Genomic DNA, 22,722 nt, shown 5'->3' on the forward strand with positions numbered 1-22,722 from the left:
CCTCCAGAGCTGCAAGAAATAAAATATTGTGGAATTTTGTTATGCCAACCCAAAAGACTAAGACACAATCCTAAAATAAATATAGGCAGTGAGGAGGTAGAGCTGGAAAGACTCAGCTACTGGGTGATTTCTTTCTTAATACAATCCTGATTTCTAACATTTGAAAGAGTTCTCCCTAAAGTAAACATTGTCACCATTGACAGATATGGAAAAGAGTAATGTCTTTGTAGAGGGCAATTTGACAGAATCCAGCGGCATACTTAGTGTATTTGACACCTGGAGCCCATCATTTCTTAACCTCCCTAGTCTATATGACAAAATTAGTTTCAGTAATAATTTGGAAGAGTCAGGAACAATCATTATTTTCTTGATTCATTCATTAGCTTTAAAACAAACAACTGCAATTTACCAAAAAAAGTTAATTTCAATTTTTAAAGTACTGTTCAAATGTAGTAAAATATTTCACGTATGACCTAAAAGTTGCAGTTACACTTTGCAGTTTGTCCTCTGCTTCATGCTCATTCTCTATTTCTAATATACTGTTTAAACTCAAGAGTATCTAGAATCTAAAAGAGTATCTAAGAGTATTCCATGCCACTGGGGCAGGAATCTCAATCTGCCCCCAAAGTCATGGAATCCATACACACCACTGCCAACTTACTCTGACTTCATCACTGCCTCACTCTGTGATTATGAAAAGCACACCCACTTTGATTTCATTATCATTTTTTTTTAATTTTTATTAAGGTATGATTGATATACACTCTTATGAAGGTTTCACATGAACAAGCAATGTGGTTACTACATTTACATATATTATCAAGTCCCCACCCATACCCCAATGCAGTCACTGTCCATCAGTGCAAGTTACCAGAGATCCACCATGTCCCTTCTCTGTGCTACACTATTCTCCCCGTGATCCCCCACACCATGTGTACTAAACATAATACCCCTCAGTCCCCTTCTCCCTCCCTCCCCACCTGACCTCCCACACCCCTCTCCTTTGGTAAGCACTAGTTCATTCATGGAGTCTCTGAGTCTGCTGCCATTTTGTTCCTTCAGTTTTGCCTCATTGTTATACTCCACAAATGAGGGAAATCATTTGGCATTTGTCTTTCTCTGCCTGGTTTATTTCACTGAGCATAATGTCCTCCAGCTCCATCCATGTTGTTGCAAATGGGAGGATTTGTTTCTTTCTTATGGCTGAATAATATTCCATTGTATATATGTACCACATCTTCTTTATCCATTCATCTACAGATGGACACTTAGGTTGCTTCCATATCTTGGCTATTGTAAAAAGTGCTGCGATGAACATAGGGGTGCATATTTCTTTTTGAATCTGAGAAGTTGTATTCTTTGGGTATATTCCAAGGAGTGGAATTCCAGGGTCAAATGGTATTTCTATTTTTAGTTTTTTGAGGAACCTCCATATTGCTTTCCACAATGGTTGAACTAGCTTACATTTCCACCAGCAGTGTAGGAGGGTTCCCCTTTCTTCACATCCTCGCCAACATCTGTTGTTCTTAGTCTTTTCGATGCTGGCCATCCTTACTGGTGTGAGGTGATATCTCATTGTGGTTTTAATTTGCATTTCCCTGATGATTAGTGATATGGAGCATCTTTTCATGTGTCTGTTGGCCATCTGAATTTCTTCTTTGGAGAACCGTCTCTTCATATCCTCTGCCCATTTGTTAATCGGGTTATTTGCTTTTGGGGTGCTGAGGTGTGTAAGTTCTTTATATATTTTGGATGTTAACCCCTTGTCGGATATGTCATTTACAAATATATTCTCCCATACTGTAGAATACCTTCATTATCGTTTTTAAATTCTCTTCAGGTGGTGCACCCCTTGATTGCCTGTATCTGAGATGGACCCCTTCCAGCACCCTGCCCTTGGCATGCCCTTTGACCTTGCCATTTACTGTCAAAATTTTCAGCATACCTTTTAAGCCAGCAATGCCAATTTTGTAAACACATTGTCCTGTCATACCTGCACAACTAGTCGTGACTAATGTGCAAGAACTTCCATGCTGCATTATTCACACCAGCAAAAAAAGAACTGGGAATGACTGAAAGGTCCATCACATGGCAGTAGTTAAATTAATTCTGCCCTAGCCATACAGTGGAATCCACTACAGCATTAAAAAGAATTAGGTCTATATCTGTTGCCCAGGAAGGGAGCCCATGATATATAGGTAACTCAAAAAAGCAAGCAGTTGAACAATTTGGTAAAGGATCCCATTTAGGTAAAAAATAGATTTACAAACCTGGTCAGTTGCCCCAGAACCATCAGAATGGTCAGAAGGGTGCTGATGCAGGTAAAGGCAAGGTGCCTGTGCAATGGTGGGCTAGCCCAGGCTCACTGGGAATTCTCAGCTCATTTTATACACGTCCCTCGATAGATAGAATGCACTGGGGAACAGCAATTATTCCCCAAATGGTCTAAAGATGAAGAGAAACAAAGAGGAATAAACTAAGAACACAAATTTGTACAGCTTTTCTACGTTTTTTTAAACCTCTTTTTGGATTATAGCTGTGTGTACTTTCCATATTGATTACATTGCAAATTTGATACACAGCAGTGGGATTAAATACCTCTCTAGATGCTCAACTCCTGTTGAAGTACATACAGAAACTGGAAAAAAACAAGTTCATGAGGACCCTGAAGCCACCAGGACACTCCAGAGCAAAAATTTTCTTAACTGTTTAATTCATTGAGTATGCATGCATAATATTACATTAAGTTGAAAATTCATGGACATCTGAAAAAAATGACAGAATATCTGGTTTTAATTGGCTTTAAACTAGGCCTACTTTTATAGAGCCTAATGGGGACAGAAGATAATAAAGAAAATGTTAATATAGTTTAGACTAGGCCTAGAGGTTTTGTTAGAAAAAAGTTTCTTGCTTAGTAATCTCTCTGACCCTCACTTTTTTTTTTTATTTTTTTTTGCTGCCTACAGAAGAAATGACTTCGTAGAGGGAGTTAATATGATGGCTGTACTTCATCACAGTAAGGTTCCACATAGCTGGGACCCAAGAGAATAAAATCCTAAATTGAAATGAAAAGAAGCGACATTCTGCATATAAATGACCTCTTACTCAGCTTCATTCTACAACAAATTAAAATGTAAGAGGACAAATACTGTAATAAAAGTAAATGCAAAATGCCAAGAGAACACTGAAGATAGAGTGTTTAAATCTTCCAGGCAGGTGGAGGTGGAGGGGTGGAAAGGAATGACATTTGAAATGGGTCTTGGTGGAGGGAAATAAAATGGGATTGGTGGGTCTCATCCAGACAGAGGAAGTGGCCGGGGCCCAGGTGTGCATGTGGGAAAAGCTGCGTATTTAGAGGGTAGAGAGAGTTGCCTATTTTTTCTGAAGCCCAGATGGGAAATGACGTTGGAAGGGGACACAGGCCAATCTGGAAAAAGGACTTTTCTCCACATTACGTATAAAATGACCTCCATCCAGCTGTCTCTCTAATTACCTTTCCCCTCTTCCATGTCACCACTTCACCTATTGTCTGTTCCCATTACCACAATCTTCCAAACTATATAACATTCCCAAATTCTCCCTGCCTTTCCTGCCTCAATAACCTTAAGCATGCTCTTTTCCCTGCTCTGACTCTTCCTGGTAAATACCTACCTGTCCCAGAGCCCAGCTCGAAGGCCACCTCCTCCATGAGGCCTTCTAGAAACCCCCAGTAAGCATTAGTTTTCTCCTTTATGTGGGCCCATGTGTCATCCTAATGGTCTAACACTTTTTTGAATAGTTAACACATGACTTTAGTAAAATTCAAGGAGCACGAAAGTGAATGCCTCCCTCCCATGCCTGCCCTCCATGGCCCAGGCATTTCCCAGAGGCAGCCATTGTATTGTTTCTCATACATTCTTCCAAAACTTTGACATTATGACATGCATTCATGGGCACATATGCATGAATGCATATGTGTAACTACCATACAACACATTCTTTTTTTTATATGCAAACTATACCATTACTCTAACAGATTCCCCAGTACTTTCCTCAAGTCGCAATATATCATGAAACCTTTTCCTCATTGGTAGATTTTGAGTTGCCTCATTTTAAACTCCTTTGGTAAGTAGACTAAGCAATTGTCGTCAGTTACAGATAAATCTCAAAATACAACTATAATGCTAAATATAAATGGAGAATCAGTGTAGTGGTTTAGGCTTTTCCTCACTGTATTATATGTAGAGGCAGCTTGCAGTAGACATACCCTGGACTGAAAGTCAGGCTTGAATCCTGGCTCTACCACTGTGTGACTGTGCTATGACATTAGCCTCTCCAGAATTCTATTTCCTCATTTGTAAACTCAGGCACTAAACTCTAAGGGCTGCTCCATTGCTGATATTTCATGTTTCTATGAAAGCACTGATACGTGCTGTTTTGAAAGCAGATGTTAACAGAGAAGAGGCTGACAGCAATAAGTACCTGCGGCTGGTGATCTTTCCCTGCACACAGGCTTTCCCTCTTGCCTTCTTTGCTTGCCCTTCCTTCTTCGCCTCCAGTCTTGACCTGGAGGCATACATGCTAAAAAGCCCTCGGCATGAATGCATCAACCAGACTAAGTAAGCCCCCAGCAGGTGTCTGACTTCAAGACTGTTCAGGAGCAACCATCTTTGATATACACACAATAGAACCAGAATTTGGACCTCTTCCTGGAAACATGTCCCAGTCCAGTTTGGAGTTCATGGGTCTAATTTGTGACAGAGAGCTTACAAATGCTGAGTGCCTTAGAGAGTTTTTCAGAGACCGATTGGGAAAACACAACCCATTTATAGACCTCGGCAGCAGCACAACTAGGTGGCCAAGGGGCCGAGAGGTCCAAAGGTGAGTGTCAGGCCCCACAAAACCCCTTAGTTTTCTAAGGCATCCTCATGGCTTCTCAGGACAAAAAAAGCAGCTATTGGCCACATCACTCATTTGCCTCCCGAATGTCCACACCAAGGACAAAAGTTCTCAGACCTTGACTAATGAAATGACTCTGAACAAGTCCCAGACCCGTTCCCACCCCAGTCACCTCTTCTGTCAGATGAGAGGTCTTACTGGGCCTATGTGTGTCCCTTTCTTGCTCAGTCTGGAACTCCTCACAGCAGGTAGGACACCACTTTCAGACACCACTCAAGTCAAAACAAACAAACGAACCTTGAAATGTTCCAGTGATATGGTTGCACCCAGGCCACCCTGTTCAGCATGCTAGAAAAATTCCTGGGATAACTGAGATCCTGAGAAAAGATGTTTCTTGTGTGATAGAAATGGATGCCACTGTTAGGATTTATGGTAACAGCTTTCCTTTTGCCACTGCATACAGAATGGTCAAGAACATGATTAAGTCTATGGCTCATTTCCTCCTTATGGTCTTATGAATGTGACCAAAACACAGAAGTTCATCAGCCAAGGTTCTCTCTCTACTGACAATGCATGGATGGACTTTGCCAAGGTATGATTCTCACACTTGCTTGTTTTCTATGCTTCTGTGGATAACCAACCTTCTTCCTTCTGATTAACATCTTTTCATATAAATGCAACTTCTCTAGTCACCTTCATGTACTAGGCTACTTTAGTCTTGCCTCAGTGGCATAAGACCACCTGAAATTACTTTCAAGGAATGATAGTAAGACTCCCAAAGGAACCACCCCAGACATCAGCATTAGCCAACCTTCTTAAATCTCTAAGCCCACAGGGAACTGAAAGGCACCAGAAGATGATCCCCTCACTTCATTCCATTCTTCTCTAACCACCTCTTCACTTGTACACTGTGTCAATATCTTGTAACACTCACATAACACTCACCATGCAGATGACCATCAAAAAGCTTCCTTCTGTTTTGTCATCTGCAAAATGCTTACATAGTAATATTAAATTTGAAAACCTCCCAGTGAACTCTTCAGTGTTCCATTTCCCTTGAAGCCTTACTAGCCTGGACCAAGAGGGTGTGTGTGTATGTGTGTATGTGTGTGTACAATCAGGAAGTAGAAGAGTGAGACCCACACTTGCTTTTTTTCGAAAATAAGGTCCCAGCACAACATGGATGGACTTAGAGGGATTATGCTAAATGAAATAAGCTAGGTGAGAAAGACAAATACATATGATTTCACTTACATGTGGAATCTAAAAACAAAACAAAACAAAATGAACAAAATAGCAATAGACTCATAGACACTGAGAAGTGACTGGTGGTTACCATGGGGGAGGAATTGGGTTGGGTGGGTAAGATAGGTGAAGGGAATAAAGAGGCACAAATTCTCAACCATGGTATACATTAGTCACAGGGATGAAAGTATAGCATAGAGAATACAGTCAATACTTCTGTAGCATCTTTCTATGTTGACAGATAGTAACTACACTATGAGCATTTAATAATGTATTTAATTGTTGAATCACTGTGTTGTATACTTGAAACCAACATAACATTGTATATCAACTATACTTCAATAAAATAAATATATAAAGTAAGTTCTCTGGAAACTTCACTATCATAGAGACAACTCAAAGTGGGCAAACTCTGTCCCCTCCTTTTTGCTTCACTTTTGGACACATAATGAGATAGAAGTCTTCCTTTCTTTATCACATGAAAAGTCTATTATCTCCTCTTCTCCCTTCAATGATATTTTGGCTGAATTCCAGTGTTTTGTCAACTATGAGTCATCACTGCTACTGTTGCATAGAACTAAGTATTCTGGGATCCTCATTTTGAAGGACTGTAATTCAGAAGCATCTGATTAAGATCCCCACAACACAATTCTTTATCTGGGATCATCAAGAGGTCCACCTCATCAGCAGCTGCCCTCCCTGCAAGAAAGTCTGATCCCCAGGGTCTCCAGCCCACTGGCACAGCAGTCACCCAGCACCAGCACGTCCCATCCGGGGATTAGTGAAGGTACCCGCCTATGTGGGGTGACATCACGGGGGGTGGGAAATCCCCTCCCTACCAAACTCATTCCTACCCTCATGACAGCCCTTTCTCTGGAGGCTTGGTGCTTCACTGAAATGTGAATACCCTTGGAAGGTAAAGCCCTTTTTACCATTTGCCCATTTATATGAATGTGCTTCTAGTCTCATTCTTTCCTTAAAGCCAGTTTTGAGTGAAGGAGGAGAAAGTTTCACAAAAAACAAAAACTGTAAACAAAGAGAGGTGAAAAGACAAACACTAATGATTTCACTTAAATGTGGAATCTAAAAAATAAAAGACATGAACAACCAAACAGAACAGAGAAGTAGATTCACAAATTCAGAGAACAAACTGGTTGCCATAGGGGCAGGGGGTGGGGTGGCGGGTCGTGCTAGAGGAGAGATCGGCAAAACAGGGGAAGGAGATAAAGGAGTACAAAATTCCAACTATAAAATAAGTCATGGGGATGAAATGCACAGCTTAAGGAATACAGTCAATAATATTGTAATTACATGGTGACAAATGGTAACTATACTTACTATGACAAGCATTTCATAATGTCTATAATTGTTGAATCACTATGTTGTATACTGAAGCCAATCCAATACTGTATATCAACTATACTTCAATGAAATATACACATATGTATTTTTATAAAAGAAAAAATACAAAAAGAGGTGACACATTGGAAGGTATATTTTATTGGGTATTAATCCCATCGTCTGGGCCATTCCCATCTAAATCTGGGCCTCTCCTAAATTAGAATAGCACTGGTGGCTGACCAGTTTCCTTTATTGTTTGTAGATTGTAATCTGAAGTGTTATTGATCTGAATTCTCAATAAAATCATTCATGTCTTCATTCCTCCAATGTGTACTGCATTTTGATTACATGCTGGGTACTACAGTAGATGTTATAATAGAAGATGAAATAAACTGAGGCATTCTAACCCACCCTGAAGTCAAGTGTTCAGATTATGGATGAGGCTCATAATACTCATCACGACTAAGGTGTTTAGAAAGCATTTGGTATTCATTGCATTTGCTACCCAACCCACAACACTGTGAAGTACCATTAGCCCTGGGGAGTATTATTATTCACAATTTATAGATAAAGTGATTGAAGTCGATGATCTCCAAATTTAATCATCATCAGAATAACCCTGGGAGGTTGCTTCACATGTTTTCCTGGGCCCCTCATGGAGACATTCTCATTCAGTAGTAGGTCTGGGAAGAATCTGAGAAACTATATTCAAAACACTGGATGACTCAGCAGCACAGTGAAATTGGAGAAACGCTGTTATACAGCTAAGCACAGCTTTCTCAGACAGATTCACATTTGACCTTCACAATCTGAGAAATATGGATTATTATATTATCATCCTCATTTTACATGGGAAGCAGCTTTAGCACAAAAAAAATCAGCAACAAAACAAAATCTCTACCCATTTTCTCTCTTTTTCATCTGCTATAAACAAAGCAATGGAACTACTATAATTGATCATCTTATAAATGATCATTTATGACATTGCTGTTTGCAAAGGCTCTTTTGGTCTTTGAACCATATACATAAGAGCAATCAAACAGCTTGTTAAGAACCTAATAAAGCTACCCCAAGACATCAACCAACATTTTTCTTCATCACTTCATTTTTGCCATTAAAAGTAATCAACATTAGGGATACTTAAGAGAGATAACAACCATATCGGGGATGGGCTTTGGATACTGAATTGAATAAAACAACTATTAAATGTTTTTCTTTTTTTGAGACACTCAGGGAAATATAATTATGGATTGGGTATTAGAAGGTTCCAAAAGATTACTGCTAATTTTGTTAGGTGGGATAATAACAGCATGGTAGTATAAGAAAACATTCTTACAAAGGTAAACTTGAAATGGATTAAAGACCTACATGTAAGACATGAAACCATAAAACTCTTAGAAGAAAACATAGGCAAAAATCTCTTGAATATAAGCATGAGTAATTTTTTTTCTGGACACATCTCCTTGGGCAAGGGAAGCAAAAGCAAAAATGAACAAACGGGACTACTTCAAACTAAAAAGCTTCTGTATAGCAAAAGACACCATCAGCAGAACAAAATGGTATCCTATAGTACAGGAGAATATATTCATAAATGATTTATCCAATAAGGGTTTAACACCCAAAATACATAAAGAACTTATATGCCTCAACACTCAAAAAACAAATAATGGGCAGAGGACCTGAACAGACATTTCTCCAAAGAAGAAATACAGGTGGCCAATAGGCACATGAAGAGATGTTCCACATCACTAATCATCAGGGAAATGCAAATCAAAACCACAATGAGATATCACCTCATACCAGTTAGATGGCCACTATCCAAAAGACAAGAAATAACAAGTGTTGGCAAGGACGTGGAGAAAAGGAAACCCTCCTACGCTGTTGGTAGGAATGTCAATTGGTGAAGCCACGGTGGAAAGCAGTATGGAGGTTTCTCAAAAAAAATTAAAATAGAAATAACCATTTGATTCAGTAACTGCACTTCTAGGAATTTACCTGAAGAAAACAAAATCCCTGATTTGAAAAGATACATGCATGCTATATTTATCACCACATTATTTACAATAGCCAACACATGGAAGCAACCAAAGTGTCCATCAATAAATAAATGGATAAAGAAGATGTGGTACATATATACAATGGAGTATTATTCAGCCATAAAAATGAAAGAAATCATACCATTTGTGACAACATGGATGGACCTAGAGGGAATTATGCTAAGTCAAATAAGCCAGGTAGAGAAAGACAAATACCATATCATTTCACTTATTAGCGGAATCTAAAAACAAAACAAAACAAAATGAACAAAACAGCAATAGACTCAGAGACACTGAAAAGTGACTGGTGGTTACCATGGAGGAAGGGGTTGGGATGGGTGTTGGAGAGGGGAAGGGGGATAAGAAGGCACAAAAATCTCAACCATAATATAGGATGGTGGTGGGGATGGAAGTGCAACATGGAGAATATGTTGACAGATAGTAACTGCACTAGTTGGGGTAAGGATTTAATAATGCATATAATTTTTGAATCACTGTGTTGTATACTTGAAACCAGTACATTGTGTATCAACTATACTTCAATTAAAAAAATACACTTTAAGAAAATATTCTTGACTTTAAAGATGCATAGCATATATAGGTAAAGTGACATGATATCTGAGATTTACTTTAAGCAACTTCAGCTAAAGGCAAAAAAAAAAGATGAAACATTTATGGCAATATCTTGACAATTGCTGAATTTGGTTGATGGGTTACAGGGACTTTTAGATATGTTTGAAATTTTTATAATAAAATAACTTAAAAAAAATCAACAACCTCACTTCCCCAAAGTGCCATTTTTCCCTTGTATAGCCAACTTCTAATGCCTATCAAACAGCTTGCTAATAAGCATACTTATGTATCAGATATCCCCTACACATGTATTTTTTTCTAATTCATTCTCCAAACAGATTTTTTTCCCCTTAACTAATAGCCATAGAACATACTTACACTAAAAATTGTTTATCTGAAATTCAAAATCTAACTGGCACCCCATTTTATCTGCTAAAACTAGCAACCCTAGATAAGGAAAAGAAGACCTAATCAGGAGTCAGGATATCTGGATTCAGTTTCACCTCTGCCACTTGCCTTGTAACCAGGAACAAGCTATTCACTTTCTCTGGTCATTTCTTTCATCATCTGAAAAACAGGAGGCTTTCATTCCACGTCAAAATGTTATGAAATGTGGATACTACTCCCATTCCAACTCCTTGGATAGAAATACCTTTTACATAAGTACACCTAAGTGGAATGTTGAGAGGGAAATTCAGTGAAATAAAGGTATACTGCCCCCAAAACATCAGGTGATAAACCAAGCCATCCACAGCACATAGACTGAGAGCCTACAGGTGTCAGATCCTGAAGCAGGCCCTTTCTCATATGACCACATTTCATCCTCACAACAGTCCCACATGGTACATAATATGCTCCCTGTTTTACAGATGTGATGACTGAGACCCAGTGAAATTAAATAACTTGTCCCAGGTTAACTTTAATGCCCTGAGCTGTATATACCACAGCTCCATGCCTTCAGTTCTCCCATGCAGGAAGGACCAGAAAAGGGAAGGCAGAAGAGAGCTAGTGGACAGCATCTAGCTCCTGAGGCGGACCTTGAGATTTTCCCTTGTGAGTGAATCCCCGTGATGCTGGGTATAGCTATGTTAAAGCAAATACAATGGATTCTAGAACTGCAAAGCAAACAGAATTTCCAGCTACTTATTGGCTCTCATTTTTTTCTATTGATATTTACCAATTTTATCTATATCTAACCAGCTTTTATTAATCGCTTCCTAGATGCCCAGCAGTACACTGAGTACACTGGACATTGTGGGAGATTCCCTGTTCTTCTGAAATTTAGCCCATTATGGAGACAAAATACTGTTGCTTGAATCAGGCATCTCACAAGTAAAGACATTAGGTACACCTAATCACTTAATTAAGTACACCAAAGAATAAAGCAGACCAGAAACACGGTAGAATTTAAAGATGGCAACACACAGTCTGGGGACACTGAAAGAGCTTATGGAGGAAGCAGGACTGAAAGTAGGCTACGAAGGGAAGGATTTGAAAAGGTTGGAGAGGAAGGAAAAGGTCTTCTAGACAAGTGGAACCACTGGAGGACTTCCAGAGGAAGTAACTTTGAATAGTCTGGAGGGCAAAGGAGTTTGAAGGGTAACAAGTGCATGTGCAAAAGCACAAAGGATTGAGACCAAAGGTATGTTTAGGGACCAAGTAGATCAGTGTGCCTGGACCCCAGACTACGGTTGAGGAAGGGGTAGGAAATAAGAATGAGAAGTTGGGCCTTGTACCTGTAAGGAATTGGAAGCACTGAAGGCTTTTGGATAGGAAGAATGTTCAAATTAATGTTTGGGAGTAACTGATCCAGCTGGAAACATTAAGTAAACTGTCCCATGCAACCTACAAAATACATACATTGAGGGCCTAGTGTACTAATATACAAAGATGAATAGGACATGGTTCCTAGTCTTAAGAAGTTCACAGTCCAATGAGAGAAGACCACCAACTATGAGATAGTGTTAACTGTTCATTAATTTATGACATTATCTGTAGCAGGCATCATTAGTTTTCTACTCAATATCTGTTCTCTCTTTGACATTAGTAATAGGATCTAATTTTGTTTGTAAAACAATGTGCAAAGCTTCAGGCAATGGATCTTCCTCGGTCTGGACCACATTTTTTAACATTCTTTTCCATTTTCATAGTCCTAAGAGCATTCTAGCCACTTTTTTCCTAATTGCCCTCTCATGAAATTTTAATATGTCTGTTTATGTACTGCGTACATATCTGTGCTTTATACATAAAAAGAGTAAGATTTTTTTCTGCCTCTCTTCCCCCTTATAAGATCCTCCTTTTCAGAGATGGTATCAAGAGCACCATCCTCACCCACCTTCATCCTATCCCCCATGCCCCCCAGCCCCCTCCTCACCCACTCTCCCCTTTAAGAATGCATGATCTAAGGCAACTATGACAGTTCTATTTCCTGTTTCTCCAATTTCCTCACAGCTAGCCTGGCCATGGAACCCAGTTCTGGCAGTGACACAGAAGCTGATACCTGTTTGAGAGGTCTCTGGGAAAATTCTCATTTTCCTAGAAAAAGAGAGCCTCTGCCAAGCAGCCTCCTTTCCACCTCCACCCAGCCCTACACCTCTCCACGGATGCACAAGGCTTATGCAGCAGCCATCTTGCAACCATGATAAAGGTCAAGAGAATTGCAGAGACAGTATCACTGAGTCACTGGACTGGTGACAGAAACACAGACCTCCGGACTTCTTGCTACACGGGAGAAATGAATCTAGGTCTTTTTTAAAGTTACTATTAGACAAGTATCATATAACTTGCAGCTAAAAGCATTACTAATTGATATGATGTTTGTCTCAATGAACATTAGCAGCCCTGACATGATCATGAGTTATTATTAAACCAAAGCCAGAGGGAAGCACACACAAAAACAAACAAAAAATGTAATCAGGGATATTACACAAACCAAACACAAAATTTCACCCATGTTTAAAAGGAAAAATTTCTCCTTCACTAAACTATTAAATTTTCCAAATAATTGTAAAATATTCCAACTAATATTTGGCACTTGAAACTAACAAATGTTTTAATATGATATTCTATGTAGAAAAATAGCTAAAAGGTAAGTTAAACCTCTTAGGTGCATAAGGAAAATGTGCTTCTTAAAGGATCCTTATAGGAATCTTTTTTCCCAATGTTAAAAATTTTTAAATAGTCATCTGTATTCACCACTTGAATATTTTATATTTTGACTAAGTTCTAATACTATCTAAAGCTAATTCTCTCTTACTTTAAAAAACATAAAGCACTATAAACCTATGTGATAATTCCAACATCTCTTGTTAAAGGTGACTTTCTGTGGTTATCAAAGTTCAGGATATAAGAGACTCAAGATCCATTTAAATCTAAAGATTCTCTAACTCTCAAAAGATAAAATTTAATTATAGGCTTAGGGTTTCAAACCTTTACTTTTCCTTCAAAATATAATTTTCTTATCAAAGTCATTTGACTAGTTTCATTATTATCCTAATACCACAAATCGACTTTTTTAAATAAGGATTTTTGGCCTTTTTATTATAAAAATAACACATGCTTGTAAATTACAGAAAATACAGGGAAAATTTAGAACATTTAAAAATCATATATAATCTTATATACTAGTTGATAACTTTTACCATATTAGTTTATCTACAGATTCTAAATTGATGCATAAAAAATATACAGAATATACAGATCTTTTTAAACAAAAATATATAATTTTATACTTTGATTTTTTTCACATGTCATTAACTATTCTTCAAAAAATATTTTAGTGAATATTTAACAGGCTGAAATATAATATTTTAATCATATCTTTTTGTTGGACATTTTAGGTAATTTTTAGGTTTCTCTATTATAAAAAATTTTGTGTTGAAAAGCTTTGCTCTTATAATAAAACATTTATTGTTTTAGGAATAATTCTCAGAAATGGTCAAAGACTATGAACATTTTAAGGCTATTTATTCATACTGCCCATTCATAATTGCAGTTTTTCTGGAAAGAGGCCTTTCTAAAGCCATCTAAAAGAGTTCAAAGTAATAATTTAGAACAGAGCACATGAAGTGGTGAGAACAAGTTTCCATTCAACTTTTTCCCTGTCTGGCTGGTGATATTGTTTTTAAATTGTACTTTGGCCAATATTTTATAGGAAAAGGAAAACATGATAACAATTTAAAATGTTCTAATCAAACAAGACTGCAAAGGCAACTGAATTTGTTTTGTTATTTGACCTGCATTTTTAACCTAGTAATTAATTTGTTAAAGATTTAGTATTTCTAGGTAAAAATAGGTGAGGTGTATTAAGAGGTACAAACTTCTAATTATGAAACAAATAAGTTACAGGGACAAAAAGTATAGCATAGGAAATAGAGTCAATAATATTACAATAAATTTGTATGGCAAAAGATGGAAACTACACTTACCTTGGTGAGCATTTTGAAATGTATGTAATTGTTGAATCACTATGTTGGACACCCGAAACTAGCACTGTATGTCAACTATACTTCAATTAAAAAAAAGAAGTTTTTTAAAATAAGAAATGCAGGCAAAACAGAAACCGTAGGAAGAAAAAGAATCAAGTACTCAAGAATTGTTTAACACTCTCAAAATTGTAAAAAGAAACAAAAAGTTAATTATAACTGGTAAATAAAATAATGAGCTACATACCTGTTGAGAAATAAAACCAGTCATAATCAAACATATAAAGAAAGGAAGACGAATGTTTAAGCTCCAAGTAGTGTGAATGAATGTAGGGAAACTTTTAAAGTATGACCATTTCAGCCCTCTAAAGAAAGGACCAGTAAATCAGAGGAAGTTTAAAGATAATATAACTTCATGAGATTGGCTGGTCACAAGACAAAAAAAAAATTGAACATGAATTTAAGCTGAAAACACGGCGATTTTTTTTTTCATGAGCATGATTGCACTATCTAGTTTCTAAACTGAAAACCACAAAAGTCTAGCCCCTGCTGGAAAAAAAATTTTATTTTTCCTTCCATATATGTGTATATTGGGTCTTTACTGAATGAAATGTCAAATGGGAAGCCCTTGGGGAAATCCAAAACTATTGGTTTGGGTTTTGAACTTTTGATCCAAATTTTACTTAGAACTACCCTCACACCATACAAAAACTGTAAATGTACTGTCATGGCTCTAGAATTTAGTAGAAAAATGGCCACAATCTACATTTTGCAATTGCTTTTCCTGAGATGGATAGCTATAAGACCCAGAAACATACCACAGTTGCTTACCCTTCATTAGTTCAAGTGTTCCATTTAAGCATCAGCTGTATTTCTGTTAGATTAGGAAGTATGTTTACTTTAAGCTTCTTTCTATAGATTCTGCACATTTAGAGAGAAAACACTAGCATTTGGTGTTTATAATACATAAAAGCTTAATTAAATACTTACAAATAAAATGTATACACATGCCTCTAGCCCAACTTATTAAGAGAAAAAGAGAGTCAACACAAATCAACATAATCAGAAATGAGAATGGAAAAATCACGACAGACTCCACAGAAATACAAAGAATTATTAAAGACTACTATGAAAACCTATATGCCAACAAGCTGGAAAACTTAGAAGAAATGGACAACTTCCTAGAAAAATACAACCTCCCAAGACTGACCAAGGAAGAAACACAAAAGTTAAACAAACCAATTACAAGCAAAGAAATTGAAACAGTAATCAAAAAACTACCCAAGAACAAAACCCCGGGGCCGGACGGATTTACCTCGGAATTTTATCAGACACACAGAGAAGACATAATACCCATTCTCCTTAAAGTGTTCCACAAAATAGAAGAAGAGGGAATACTCCCAAACTCATTCTATGAGGCCAACATCACCCTAATACCAAAACCAGGAAAAGACCCCACCAAAAAAGAAAATTACAGACCAATATCCCTGATGAATGTAGATGCAAAAATACTCAATAAAATATTAGCAAACAGAATTCAACAGTATATCAAAAGGATCATACACCATGACCAAGTGGGGTTCATCCCAGGGATGCAAGGATGGTACAACATTCGAAAATCCATCAACATCATCCACCACATCAACAAAAAGAAAGACAAAAACCACATGATCATCTCCATAGATGCTGAAAAAGCATTTGACAAAATTCAACATCCATTCATGATAAAAACTCTCAGCAAAATGGGAATAGAGGGCAAGTACCTCAACATAATAAAGGCCATATATGATAAACCCACAGCCAGCATTATACTGAACAGCGAGAAGCTGAAAGCATTTCCACTGAGATCGGGAACCAGACAGGGATGCCCACTCTCCCCACTGTTATTTAACATAGTACTGGAGGTCCTAGCCACGGCAATCAGACAAAACAAAGAAATACAAGGAATCCAGATTGGTAAAGAAGAAGTTAAACTGTCACTATTTGCAGATGATATGATACTGTACATAAAAAACCCTAAAGACTCCACTCCAAAACTACTAGAACTGATATCGGAATACAGCAAAGTTGCAGGATACAAAATTAACACACAGAAATCTGTAGCTTTCCTATACACTAACAACGAATCAATAGAAAGAGAAATCAGGAAAACAATTCCATTCACCATTGCATCAAAAAGAATAAAATACCTAGGAATAAACCTAACCAAAGAAGTGAAAGACTTATACTCTGAAAACTACAAGTCACTCTTAAGAGAAATTAAAGGGGACACTAATAAATGGAAACTCATCCCATGCTCATGGCTAGGAAGAATTAATATCGTCAAAATGGCCATCCTGCCCAAAGCAATATACAGATTTGATGCAATCCCTCTCAAATTACCAGCAACATTCTTCAATGAATTGGAACAAATAATTCAAAAATTCATATGGAAACACCAAAGACCCCGAATAGCCAAAGCAATCCTGAAAAAGAAGAATAAAGTAGGGGGGATCTCACTCCCCAACTTCAAGCTCTACTACAAAGCCATAGTAATCAAGACAATTTGGTACTGGCACAAGAACAGAGCCACAGACCAGTGGAACAGATTAGAGACCCCAGAAATTAACCCAAACATATATGGTCAATTAATATTTGATAAAGGAGCCATGGACATACAATGGCAAAATGACAGTCTCTTCAACAGATGGTGCTGGCAAAACTGGACAGCTACATGTAGGAGAATGAAACTGGACCATTGTCTAACCCCATATACAAAGGTAAACTCAAATGGATCAAAGACCTGAATGTAAGGCATGAAACCATTAAACTCTTGGAAAAAAACATAGGCAAAAACCTCTTAGACATAAACATAAGTGATCTCTTCTTGAACATATCTCCCCGGGCAAGGAAAACAACAGCAAAAATGAGCAAGTGGGACTACATTAAGCTGAAAAGCTTCTGTACAGCGAAAAACACCATCAATAGAACAAAAAGGAACCCTACAGTATGGGAGAATATATTTGAAAATGACAGATCCGATAAAGGCTTGACGTCCAGAATATATAAAGAGCTCACACGCCTCAACAAACAAAAAACAAATAACCCAATTAAAAAATGGGCAGAGGAACTGAACAGACAGTTCTCCAAAAAAGAAATACAGACGGCCAAGAGACACATGAAAAGATGCTCCACATCGTTAATTATCAGAGAAATGCAAATTAAAACTACAATGAGGTATCACCTCACACCAGTAAGGATAGCTGCCATCCAAAAGACAAACAACAACAAATGTTGGCGAGGCTGTGGAGAAAGGGGAACCCTCCTACACTGCTGGTGGGAATGTAAATTAGTTCAACCATTGTGGAAAGCAGTATGGAGGTGCATCAAAATGCTCAAAACAGACCTACCATTTGACCCAGGAATTCCACTCCTAGGAATTTACCCTAAGAATGCAGCAATCAAGTTTGAGAAAGACAGATGCACTCCTATGTTTATCGCAGCACTATTTACAATAGCCAAGAATTGGAAGCAACCTAAATGTCCATCGGTAGATGAATGGATAAAGAAGATGTGGTACATATACACAATGGAATACTACTCAGCCATAAGATGTGGAAAAATCCAACCATTTGCAGCAACATGGATGGAGCTGGAGAGTATTATGCTCAGTGAAATAAGCCAAGCGGAGAAAGAGAAATACCAAATGATTTCACTCATCTGAGGAGTATAGGAACAAAGGAAAAACTGAAGGAACAAAACAGCAGTGGAATTACAGAACCCAAAAATGGACTAACAGGTACCAAAGGGAAAGGAACTGGGGAGGATGGGTGGGCAGGGAGGGATAAGTGGGGGGAAGAAGAAGGGGGGTATTAAGATTAGCATGCATGGGGGGGAGGGAGCAAGGGGAGGGTGGGCTGCACAACACAGAGAGGACAAGTAGTGACTCTACAACATTTTGCTAAGCTGGTGGACAGTAACCGTAATGTGGTTGTTAGGGGGGACCTGATATAGGGGAGAGCATAGTAAACATAGTATTCTTCATGTAAGTGTACATTAAGAATTAAAAAAAAGAAAGAAAGAAAGAAAGAAAGAAAAGGGGGATTACTCCTTAACAGGATAAAACTTTGGTAAATCAAAGATCAACGCATGCTTTAAATATCCTTAATGTTGATCACTTAAAGGGTGTCAGATGATCAGCTATGGAGGTACTCTTTTCTGATAATATTCCTTTCTCTTAATTTAAAAAAAAAAAAAAAGCAGTTACTGTGTGCTGACCTCCAATGAGTTCTGCACAGTGGTATAGAGGGCATGTCAAAGTGTGGGCAAAGGGTCTGTTTGTTTCTATGCAGAAGATCAAGGCCTAGCTTGGATACCCAGAAAATGAACTAAGATACGATATGAGGAGGAGCTTCCGGCATCAGCACTCTCTGGAGGACTTGTGCCGGGGGATGATCATCAAAAAGCCTCCACAGGGATCCGGACGATGCTGCGGTTGTGGCTGCATCCAGCCCACCGTCTCCTGGACTTGCCATAAGAATGAGGAGGGAGATGTCTAGGCTGGCATGTGCATACAGTGAGACAACGAATTTGACCGGATCTGTACTGTTGGAACTCAACCAGGAGTTGGGAGGGGTGCAAGTTGTAGCACTCCAAAATCTCATGACTATAGACTATCTATGGTTAAAAGAACATATGGGATGTGAACAGATCCCAGAAATGGGCTGCTTTAATTTGTCTGATGGTTCAAGTACAGTTGGACAATATCCATCATATCATAGATAAATTTTCACAAATGCCTAGGGTGCCTAAATGGTTTACTTGGCTTCACTGGAGATGGATGGTAATTATAGATTTGCTTTGTTTAAGTCACCGTATTCCTATTATGTTAATATGTGTGTGCAAATTAGTTAGTAGTTTAAAACCTACACATACTTAAGGTACTATACAAGAAGATATGTCAAAGAAATAATCAATCCTCCCAAGTTTCCCTCATATGCTACATCTATAGCTTTTCTTCTTCCTTCCTAATTACAACCCTTAAATAGAATTCGTGCCTCATATCGAATTTACCGAGTATCATAATTCCTCCAGGTGGTAAAGATACCTTGAGACAAGTGCTGGGCATAGAAGCCACAGGGCATAAATCTGCAAAGAAGTAAAAAGCTAACCTTTGCAAACAATATGGCTTCTCTCTCACTTACCAACTTTACATTTCCCTGTATGGCCCCGGAAGATGACTGGTTAGCCAGAGACGGGTAAGATTCCTCAAGGGAGGAACAACCTAAGACAGGCACAGTCGCAGGGGGGCCATCAGGTGAGAATTTGGGGATCAACAGAGGTGAGGCTCAGAACCTCACCCCCCCTGCTTTGAGAGAAATCTTCTGCATCCGTGGATGTCTTGCTGCCCTTGTCTAGCCTGGATTAATACTTAGTCCATAGGCACACACCTGATCATCTGATCATCTACATTTGCCCTCTTACAGCACTAAACTATGTTTTCTACCTTTATCTTGCATCTACCTACCACTTCAGCATTTTATTAAAAATAAAAATAATAATAATAATAGGAGAAATGTGGGATCAACATATAAATCAAGTACAAAAATCAAACGAATATTTATATTTGACCTGATTGTTTATAGGTCATATTGCATGATCAAAACCGAAAGTTTCTGTGATGACTGCCCTTGTACTGTTCACCATGTAAGAATTTATTCACTATGTAAGAATTCGTTCACCATGTAAGAACTTGTTCGTTATGCTTCAGAAGATTGGAGACTGACGAGAATTAGGCTTGAGATGGATTAATGATTGTACATTGAGCGTTGACCCCCCTATACTGAATTTTATTGTTGTTAACAACCATTTGATCAATAAATATGAGAGATGCCCTCTCAAAAAAAAAAAAAATGTATACACATATATTCAAAGTTAAAATGCATATGCCACATTTGCTACAATGAACGTGGATGGATTACTGTTATAATTTTAAAGTCAACATTATTACAGATATTTCTCTGATATTACCAGATATTCTGTGTATAAGAATATAATAACAATATTATTTCAGAAGATGTAGGAAATTGTGGTACTGTCAACATGTAAGCTTTTTCTGCCTTTTCCGCTATTTCCTGTATACACGTCCAACACCCTCTCCTATTCCTTTATTACAACCAGAGTAAGAGAGAGAGAGACTGTTTATATAAATTTCAGCAAGTTACTGCCTTAAGATATTGGAGCTTGAGGAAACTCAGGTCTTATCCAAAAAAAAGTATATCAATTTCTCGACCCTTTAAGAGTTTTTATAATAGATGGCAGTGATTTTACATCATTTCATTTTGAATCCAAATACATGGCTTTCCTTTTCCTTATTAGAAGGAATAATAACAAGCATTCTTACACTTCCCAATCATGGTTAAGATCATTTACAGCTCACAATTGAAATAAAGATGGGCAGAATTTGTTGTGCAACTGAGAAAAAGTTACCTGATAAGATATGTATACTTAGAGGTCCTCAAGAAAGCAACAGTTAGACTAGCAATGGGGGAAAGCAAAGGGAAAGTACAGATCCTGCCCAAAAGAAAGGATCCTCTGAAAGGAAGTAAAAGCATCCAGGAAGAGACACATGCTAGTCAGTTCCCTGCATCAGCACCTGGGTTGCTAGACCTAATGATGAAGTGGGTGAAGCAATCTTCAGGAGACAAGGGGCAGAGTTTGTTGCTGGCCTTTGGTAAACAAGAATGTTTCCCTTTTGAGGTTGTAACTGAGGATTCTATGTGCAGTATTATTATTAAATGCATGAAATATCTTAAATTAAAATACATTGAAAAATATAATGAATACATTGAACTGAAATAGGCAGAAGGCCAAGCCGTGGGTGTGCAATAATTAAAATTGTTGAACTTGAGGTGCACTAATTGCTTGAATATGTTTGTCATAGATTTTCCTTTTCTATATCAAGAAAGATGTGTAATCCTTACACCATTCCTGGCCAAGAGAATCTGACTCGTTTTCATAACTTATTTAGCCAACTGCACATGCTTTTTCTCTGGAGGGTTGATGATGGGGCACATGTCCTCTCCCCATCCTGTATCTCCCCACTCTGCTAACAAACATGACATGATAATACAGTCTTATCACTTTCAAAAGAGTTGGCTAATTAAAACAGATGGGTTTAGGGTAAATCTCCATACTCTGCCTGAGCCCCTATCACAGTTCAAGTGGACAGTAGATTAACAAACGCACAAGCTTTCAACAAAAAACACCCAGTTCCCCAAATTGCAAGTCAGGTACCACTAACAGAAGATGGCATAGCCCAAACAGTTCACAGAAAAAGGACTATCTCCAAAGTCATCCGGGCTCAAGCAGATGCTCAGTGTCAGATAGGAAAGCCTTTATTTTACACTCGGAAGCAAGCACATTATACACTGACTGATGCCTTTCTCCCCTAAAAGCAGCCTGACTGGGCATCCAGTATGTCCTGAGGGGCATCAGTTCACCCCACATCAGTCACCAGACTCTGGAGTTGGCCAGACAGGCATCTGCACCCTGCCTGCCCTTCGGGTACCAACTAAGGTACTGCATGACAGTAAATCAGACATTAAACTAGAATTTTGAGAGACTGCTTTCCCACATGGGAACTGACCCCAGCCGTACATTAGGGAATTCAGAATTAAGGATTTGGAACATCAGTCTTGTACACTCTGAAATGAACCAACTCCAGCCCCACATGTTTACTCAACTTAAGGATTCAGAGCTAGACACACATCTGTCATCTTGTCCTCATTATATCCATCAACTGGAGAGTTGGCATTTCTCTATAGCAGCTAATTCTGACATCAGCAGTAATCAGAACGTTCTCAGCCTCTGCAAGGCCTCCTCTGTCATACTGACAGCTTGTGAGCAGGAGTTCTTCATATGAGGCCTCTGCACTACTGGGAATCTATGAATGGGTTTTAGAGGGTCCCTGAACCCCCTAAAATTGTATGGCAAACATGCATGTTCCTATATTTATGTTTTTCTCAAGGTCTTTGGCTCTCATCAGAGTCTCAAAGGAATATGTGAGCAAAAAAGTGATTAGGAAACATTGCTCTAAAGCATGAGCCAATCAGTCCATGAACACTCCTGTTGAGTGGGGAACAGGACAGTGAGCAGGCGCCTGTGGAAGGAGGCCTGACTTCACGTGTCAGATCCTTCCATATCCAACAGACCCTGAGCTGTGCACCGGTGCCGAGAAGGGTTGT

General features: G+C 38.3%; 1 protein-coding gene across 5 annotated transcripts in view; it reads right to left on the reverse strand.

Moving 5' to 3' along the window:
- RHOH (ras homolog family member H) overlaps positions 1-22,722 on the reverse strand; it is a 48,339-nt gene that overhangs the window by 12,426 nt on the left and 13,191 nt on the right. For 2 of the 5 annotated variants that reach the window (XM_073237724.1, XM_073237723.1), the window contains exon 2: positions 2,271-2,445. The exons of the other annotated variants lie outside the window; for them this stretch is intronic. The gene's annotated coding sequence lies outside the window, so the exon portion shown is untranslated. The remainder of the gene's footprint in view (positions 1-2,270; positions 2,446-22,722) is intronic. 5 annotated transcript variants of the gene reach the window in all.

This window comes from Manis javanica, chromosome 5, assembly GCF_040802235.1.
Source record: "Manis javanica isolate MJ-LG chromosome 5, MJ_LKY, whole genome shotgun sequence".
NCBI lineage: Eukaryota > Metazoa > Chordata > Mammalia > Pholidota > Manidae > Manis > Manis javanica.